The following is a 9009-nucleotide window of genomic DNA, read 5'->3' as shown; positions in this document are numbered from 1 at the left end:
ACACGAGAAACAGAGAAGCGTTTCAGGAGCTTTAATTTCAGGACCAGGTACTGTAAACAGAATCTGCTGAGCGGCTGCAAGGAAACGGACGCAGGTAAGACACCACAACTGAAACCATTAAACTCTACTCTGCAAGGAAGCTTACGGTCAGGTTGGGGTAGGTCCACCAGGGAGAGAGATTGTGATCCTGGAGGAGGCAGCGGGCTACGCTGAGCCGCCGGAGCTGGGGCAGACTTGGGAGGAACGGAGGAGGGTGGACAGGGTTCACCTGAAGCTGTGAGGAATCGTCCGATCCGGCAGCCAGTGGGGAAACAAGACATCCAGAGTCCACGCCCTGTTAGACGGGTCTCCTGAGAGGTCTCTTAATTTGGAGCGAGACTTGGGTAACCTGAGACAAAACAGACTATTAGTCAAGATACCAGACTTTCTCAAAGAAGCAAATTTCTCTAGATGCTTAAACTATGAAATTGGCCAGGTAGAAATACCACGAAGAGGCAAAACACTCAGGCATCGAAGTACTGGCTCGCCACCCTCTTATAGTCCTCCAGCTGATGACAACATGCGAAACACCTGACCACCCTGATCCTTCTTCTCCTACGGCTCCTACTGTCAATATCACATCCTGTTGTCCAAATAGAATAGACAACAGGGGGAAATCTTGTGTGATTAGCAAGACACACTCAATAAAGGAGTGGTTCTGCAGGTGGGGATCACAGACCACTTCTGAGTACCTATGCTTTCTGGCTGATGTTTTGGTCACTTTTGAATGTTGGTGGTGCTTTCACACTCGTGGTAGCATGAGACGGACTCTACAACCCACAACAAGTGGCTCAGGTAGTGCAGCTCATCCAGGATCAATGCGAGCTGTGGCAAGAAGGTTTGCTGTGTCTGTCAGCGTAGTGTCCAGAGCCTGGAGGTGCTATCAGGAGACAGGCCAGTACACCAGGAGACGTGGAGGAGGTCGTAGGAGGGCAACAACCCAGCAGCAGGACCGCTACCTCCACCTTTGTGCAAGGAGGAACAGGAGGAGCACTGCCAGAGCCCTGCAAGATGACCTCCTGCAGGCCACAAATGTGCATGTGTTTGCACAAACGGTTAGAAACCGACTCCATGAGGATGGTATGAAGGCCCGACGTCCACAAATGGGGGTTGTGCTCACAGCCCAACACCCTGCAGGACGCTTGGCATTTGCCAGAGAACACCAGGATTGGCAAATTTGCCACTGGTGCCCTGTGATCTTCACAGATGAAAGCAGGTCCACACTGAGCACATGTGACAGACGTGACAGAGTCTGGAGACACCATGGAGAGCTATCTGCTGCCTGCAACATCCTTCAGCATGACCAGTTTGGCAGTGGGTCAGTAATGGTGTGGGGTGGCATTTCTTTGGAGGGCTGCATGGCCCTTCATGTGTTCGCCAGAGGTAGCCTGAGATGATATCCTTAGACCCCTTGTGAGACCATATGCTGGTGCGGTTGGCCCTGGGTTCCTCCTAATGCAGGACAATGCTAGACCTCATGTGGCTGGAGTGTGTCAGCAGTTCCTGCAAGATGAAGACATTGAAGCTATGGACTGGCCCGCCCGTTCCCCAGACCTGAATCCGATTGAGCACATCTGGGACATCATGTCTCGCTCCATCCACCAACGTCACGTTGCACCACAGACTGTCCAGGACTTGGCAGATGCTTTAGTCCAGGTCTGGGAGGAGATCCCTCAGGAGACCATCCGCCATCTCATCAGGAGCATGCCCAGGCGTTGTAGGGAGGTCATACAGACACATGGAGGTCACACACAATACTGAGCCTCATTTTGACTTGTTTTAAGGACATTACATCAAAGTTGGATCAGCCTGTAGTGTGTTTTTCACTTTAATTTTGTGTGTGACTCCAAATCCAGGCCTCCATTAGTTAAAAAATTTGATTTCTATTGATGATTCTTGTGTGATTCAACTTTGTACAGAGCAAAGTATTAAATGAGAATATTTCATTCATTCATATATATATATATATATATATATATATATGTATAAGTATATTCGGCTGTTCTGCTGATGGAAGCCCAGCTTGCTTTAATAGCAGCCTTCCAGCCATTTGCATCGTTGGCTTTGATGTCCATTCATCTCTGATTGACAACTTGACAACAGGCAATGGATTCTTTAATCAGGTTTAGATTAGGCCAGTTTGCCGACTAGTCAACCACAGTGGTACCATGGTTTTTAAGGCTGGACTTCAAGCAACAAGGAATCTTGGCCTCTCCACTCTTTCTCCAGATTCTGGAACATTGATTTCCAAATGAAATGCAAACTTTGCTTTCATTTGAAAAGAGAACTTTGGACCATTGAGCAACAGTCCAGTTCTTTTGGACTGTCCAGGTAGACACTTCTGATGTTGTGTCTGGTTCAGGAATGTCTTGACACAAGGAATGTGTTGTAGTCAAGGTTCTGAATACAACTTGCCTGCTGCTTGTGCAGCATTGTATACCACATTTTTTCCTTCAACTCAACCTTCCATTAATTTGCTTGGACACAGCACTCTAGGAACAGCCAGTTTCTTTACCATACCTTCCCTGTGGACGATATCACTAACCGTCTGTTGGACAACTCTCAAGTCAGCAGTCTTCACGTTGATTGCGTAGGCCACAACATGAACATATTATCTATATATTAAATATCTTCTTAAAAAAATCTCACTAAAAAAACTGTTCAGTTGACTATAGTTACTTCCAACAACATGGTTTACATGTTTATTAACCACATATTTAAAATGGATTCAGATTATCAGGCTTTTTTTCTGGAAACTTCTTTGTGTTCTCAGTGTTTCCAACCTGTTGATGAGTTAGTTTGCTTCTATCTGGTATTCCCTGGCTGACTTCCACCTCCCCCACACAGCTCCAAACCAGTAGTTCTGGAAAGAGCTATGTAAATTTGACATGGCTGTTTCTACTAGTAATAAGTCAGCTTAGACACAGGAAATTTGCATATGGGACTCCCAGTGGTAGACGTCAATCACAGAGGATGAAGGGTTTTCTGAATTGATGATGCACGGCTGCCTTGAGTCACCGTGAAATGTGTTTTAGAAATAAAATGCTGCCAGTAGAAAGTAATGTTGGTCGTCGCTTTGAGGACAAAGATGAATTGAGCCCATTAGGCTCCTTCAAACGACTGTCTGTTGTGACGAATATCCCATCGAGAGATTCTATATGATCCTGAAGTTAAAGTGTTTTTCTTCTCCGTTTGACGGAACAGCTCAAGAAAATTAGACTACAGCAGTCATAAAAGAAGACTGATGCAATTGAGATCTCTGGTGAAAATTTTACAAAATGACTCCAGGTCACTGAAATTTCATTGCTATGGCATTGAATGGCATCAGAAAATTCTCCCAAAATGTTCTGGGTATAATTGTTGTGAGTAAATCTATATTTACAGTTAAAACGCTTCCATTCTATGTTGGAAAAATTCTTGCTTAAAAGCCAAATTATGAAGTGGTCACATTGTGATCCATCGTTTACATGACTGCAAACATCATCCAGCCCCAAGGACTCTGCTGATGAAGTACAATGACTGATGCTGGTGAAAGGGAACAGCAGGTCTCCTCTTCTTCATGCTGATAGGCCAGAGAGCTGTAGAGTAAAAGCGTCTTCAGCCTGTTCTGTGGAGATAACAACATTGCTCTTAATATGACGAGGGCCTCGGGCAGTCTGCGCTGACGTGTAATGAAATTTGACAAGATAGAGCATTTGGACTCTGCCTCTTTATCTGAAAAACTCCACATTGGTGGCTTTCAAAGAGCCACAGAGAGAGGGGCAAAATTTGGCTTCGTATATATCTCATCTCAAGAACTTTTCATAATAGAGGAGTTATTTATTATTTTTTATGTCACCTGTTGAAACAGAAACCTGCTGACTCTCATGAGTAATTTTAAAACTGTATTTTCTCCAAAGGCATAAATTCATCAGAAGAAGTTGCATTATTTAACTGATGTGACATAGTTTGTAATAATGTGGTAAAACATGAATGGAAATGATATGGTACAATATGACAAGATAAAATGTGATACTATATGGTGCAATATCACAAAATACAACACAATACAATATGATCCAATACAACAAGAAGCATTTTATTTCTGATACATCGTGTATGCATCATGACAAAATACAATACAGTTTACTGCAGTCAATATAATACATTCCATGTATTATTATTATATAATAGCATAATACAGTATATTATACAGTTTGACAAGATGCCCTACAAGGGCAATGTAATACATATAATACATACATACATATAATAAGACAAGATACAATTCAATTCGATTCAATTCATTTTTATTTACATGGTGCCAATTCACAACACATGCGTCAAGGCACTTTACAGAGTTAATTAAATCTAATCGTTCAGATTTCAAGTCAGGTACCAGTGCTGCCAAGTCCGCTTATTATAAGTGACTTTGGGGTTGCTTGCAAAATTCGTGAGTCGCGGGTTGCAGTTTTTCGGGCTTGTTTTTCACTTTGAAGTTGCTTATTTGGGCTTGACTTTCTTTTCAAGTGAAACCCCCTGATTATCTCCCAGCTCCCCACAATAAAAAAAAACACATGTGGAAGGTAGTTTGTCCTTTCCACGGCCCTGTTTCCTGGTTATCACGCCGCCTGCCCGAGTTGACCACAGACCCCAAACACACACACGCCGGCGCTCAGAGCAACAGCGGGAGAATGAGCTGCAGTAAATGAGAAAAATAGCAATGATGTAGGCCTATTGTATTCCAGGTAAAGGCCATTTTACATCTTTTTTTTTATTTTTTACATATGTGATTTTTGACCATGAACGAAAATGGTTCTACACTGAGCCTGTTTGAACTGGCTCATGTGTGTCTTTTCTTTTAAACAGTTTAAATAAAGTTTTTTATTGACTGTACTTACTGTCATTTTGCCATTATGTATGCAAAATGCACTTCTCTTCATATTAGAGTTTAAAAGTACAAGTTATTCAAAGAATATAAGTTATTCAAAATTGTCATGGTTAAAGTGTTTGGCATAATTTTGCTGTTGCTTATGTATAATGCCATAATAATTGTATACATTAATAATGTTTATAATTGCCATTTGTTTTACATAGTGTTGTGGTTGCCCGTTGGGCTTGTTTTGGACTTGTTTTCATAGAGCTAGTTGCTTGTTTTTCTCGCAAGATCAGGCAGCACTGTCAGGTACATACATTCCAATTAATCCTAATCATGAAACACTGCAGTCAGATTCAGTTATTTAGTCAAATTGGTTACAAAGTTTTTCTATTTAGGAAACCCAGCAGATTGCATCGAGTCAGTGACTTGTAGCAGTCACCTGGATAAGCATGTAGAAACAGTGGACAGTCACTGGCGTTGACTTTGCAGCAATCCCTCATACTGAGCATGCATGTAGCGACAGTGGAGAAGAAAAACTCCCTTTTAACAGGAAGAAACCTCCAGCAGAACCAGCCTCAGTGTGGGCGGCCATCTACCACGACCAACTGGGGGTTTGAGAGAACAGAGGAGAGACACAAAGAGAACAAAGAAGCACTGATCCGGGAGTACTTTATATGGGAAGGAAAAGTAAATGTTAGTGGATGTAGCTCCTTTAGTCGTTTCATCTAGAAAGAAAGAACAGATAAACTCTGAGCCAGTTTTCAAGTTTAGAGTATGAGAGAGAGCACATAGAGTTAGTCACAGTAAAAGCTCAGTCAGCTATGTCTAGGAGAAAAATAGGGTTAAACACTGAAAGACAGGGCCAAGTGTGTCATAGGTAGAAGACCGAGGTTTTTCACTTTATTACCGGAGGTCAATTTAATGCCATCTAGGTTAAGAGATTGACTAAGCAGTTTCTTTTTTAAAGACTCCGGTCCAAAGACGACCACTTCTGTCTTGTCTGAATTTAGAAGCAGAACATGAAAAGTCATCCAAGTTTTTATGTCTTCAAGACATGCTTGTAGTCTATCTAACTGGTTGGGCTAATCAGGATTTATAGATAAGTAAAGCTGAGTATCATCAGCGTAGCTGTGAAAATGTATTATTTGCTGCCTGATAATTTTACCTATTGGAAGCATATATATATAGTAAAGAGGATTGGCCCAAGTACTGAACCCTGTGGTACTCCACAACTAACCCTGGAGTTTGAAGATGATTTATCATTTACATGAACAAACTGGAATCTGTCAGACAAATAAGATTTAAACCAGCCTAGCGCTGTTCCCCTGATCCCTACAGAATATTCCAGCCTTTCTAAGAGAATATTGTGATTGACTGTATCAAATGCAGCACTGAGATCTAACAGAACCAGTACAGACACAAGTCCATTATCTGAGGCCATAAGAATATCATTAGTGACTTTCAGCAGAGCTGTTTCAGTGCTATGATGAGCTCTGAAACCTGACTGAAACTCTTCAAACAGGTCATTGCTGTGTAAATGCTCACACATTGATTAGCAACTATTTTCTCAAGAATTTTAGATAAAAATGGACGATTGGATATAGGTCTGTAATTTTTCAAGTCATCTCGATCAAGCGAAGGTTTCTTAAGTAAAGGTTTAATTACAGCTACCTTAAAAGCTTGTGGTACATATCCATTTACTAAGGATTGATTAATCATATCTAAAATGGGGCTGGTAATCAGAGGGAACAATTCCTTAAATCATTTGGTTGGGATTGGGTTTAACATACAAGTTGAAGGTTTAGATGAAGCTAATATTTCTGATAACTCAGGAAGCTCCACGGGATCAAAACAGTCTAAACACAGATCAGGTTCTACAGTTACTTCCAATGTTGTCTTGCTTGCTGAGGATGAAGTAATCATCTTCAGAGTGACATACAACAAAACAGTACTTTAACATATTGTTCAATACAATACATCACGGTGTAATACATATCGTATTGGGGCGACAGTGGCTTAGGTGGTGGGGGTTCGTCCTGTAACCAGTGGGTTGCCAGTTCGAACCCCTGCTCCCTCCGTCTCAGTCAATGTGTCCTTGGGTAAGACACTTCACCCACCAATGTTATGGCAGCCTTACTTCTGTGTGCCCCAGGACAGCTGTGGCAACAATGTAGCTCACTACTGTCAGTGTGTGAATGGGTGGATGACTGATTGTAGTGTAAAGCGCTCTGAAGTCCTTGATACTATTCAATATTGTAAGGCAAGATACATCATAATATATGTAAATACTATTCATACTACATTTCTTATGTATTTGTTTAAAATACAAGACACAATAGCTACAGTACTATACCATATATTATATTACATAGCCTATATAACTCACATTGTTTTTCACACTTTCTTTGAACACTGACCTGAACAACGCTTGTTTTTGCATAACAAGCCTGAAGTGAGCAGCTCATGACATAATTTAAAGGCATTCTATTCAGCGATTAATGAAAGATGTAGAGCGATTTCTTTAGGGGCAAACTTCATCCAGGAACTAGCAACAGCATTTCCCCTTAAGGCGAGGTGGCTGACTGCTGGGTGTCTGGCCGTACAGATGCAGTTCAGCTGTTGTGCACAGGGGGGATGTTGTTGCAGTCTTTGAGAGAACCTAATGATGAGAATGTTTTTGTTTCCCCCCACTTTAAATATGACCTTGACACCAACTCATTTCTACTTTATACTGGAGAATATTAACAAAAGGCTCATTGCCTCATCATCAAAACTAATCAATGAAACAGTTTTTTGCATCTGGGAGACACAGAAAAGATGAGCTGAGGAAACTGCAGCTGCATTCTGATATACTGACAGGCTATCATATAGGCAAGTATAGCACAAATAACAGCATGTTGTCTTTAATTACATTACTGAAAATTTGGTCAGCTAACAGAGTTAGTATTTGATTAACAAGGACCATGTATATTTATTTTAATTTGTAGCTCTAGAGTGATTTAAAAATGTGCAACAAATGATTGCTTATGCTACTTTTCCCAACTTCAGCTTTTATTATCTGGCATTCATTCATTACTGCATGTTTTTGACTGTGTAGTAACAGTTTAAAGGGGAAATCAAAATGAAACAAAATAAAACAAAAAAATCACACATTACCTGTTTGCTGACAGGATGGTAATAAGACAGAAGTAACCACGATTTGAAATGTCACCTAAATTGACAATTTTTCAGTCAAAATTTCAGACTTGTACTGTTTTCTGATCTGAATTTAGTTGAATGTATCTATCTGTATAAGAACATGTGTTAATTATGAACAAATACCATACACTAACATTAATAGTCTAATTTGCGATGTCTGTCCCTATGATAATGAAAGCCTTGAAATATGTGAATGAAAACAGCTTCTTTGGGAATTCAGCCAATATAAAATAGACTTAATGTAAACAAAGATGATAGAATAAAACAATTGCTAGGCAATGTTATAATCCATATGGTATGTTGTGAAAATCACACCTGTAGTCTAATAGGTGAATCAGTCTCATATATTTCACTAGGAGACCATTTATTTCTCAGCTCTGCAACTTATCTTTATCAGTGATAATGACTCCTTTCCCAAGTTCTAAGTGAAAACTATGGTTTGAATCAAAGTAAAAATGTAGTATAACTCATACGAATTGATGTTTATACATACACTATATTGCCAAAAGTATTTGCCCACTTTTACATGTACATCAATTTTGATGAGATCCAATTCTTAACCTACAAAGTCCAATTTATTGATGGATCCACTGTTGCCAGCAATAGCAACTTTAACTATTCTGTAAACATCTTCCTCAAGGTTTAGGAGAGTGTTCATAGTTAAATGAGAAAACCAGAATTGTAGCCTCTGTTCTGATTCATCCCAAAGATGTTCTAAAAGGTTGAGGTCAGGACTCTGTCCAGGCTAGTCAGGTTTCTCCACACCAAACTTTATACACCTGCAGCCATGGGAGGAATTGGAACACCAGAACTCACTGATATGGTGGTTTGACCCAATACTTTTAGCAATGTAGTGTATTTATGGACTAGAAACATTAGATATATTTAGTTTTCTTGATTTCACACCTTTCTTT

The sequence above is a fragment of the Girardinichthys multiradiatus genome, chromosome 7 (genome assembly GCF_021462225.1).
Source record: "Girardinichthys multiradiatus isolate DD_20200921_A chromosome 7, DD_fGirMul_XY1, whole genome shotgun sequence".
NCBI classification, from domain to species: domain Eukaryota; kingdom Metazoa; phylum Chordata; class Actinopteri; order Cyprinodontiformes; family Goodeidae; genus Girardinichthys; species Girardinichthys multiradiatus.
The sequence above is the reverse complement of the archived record's forward strand: the minus strand, read 5'-3'. Positions refer to the sequence as shown.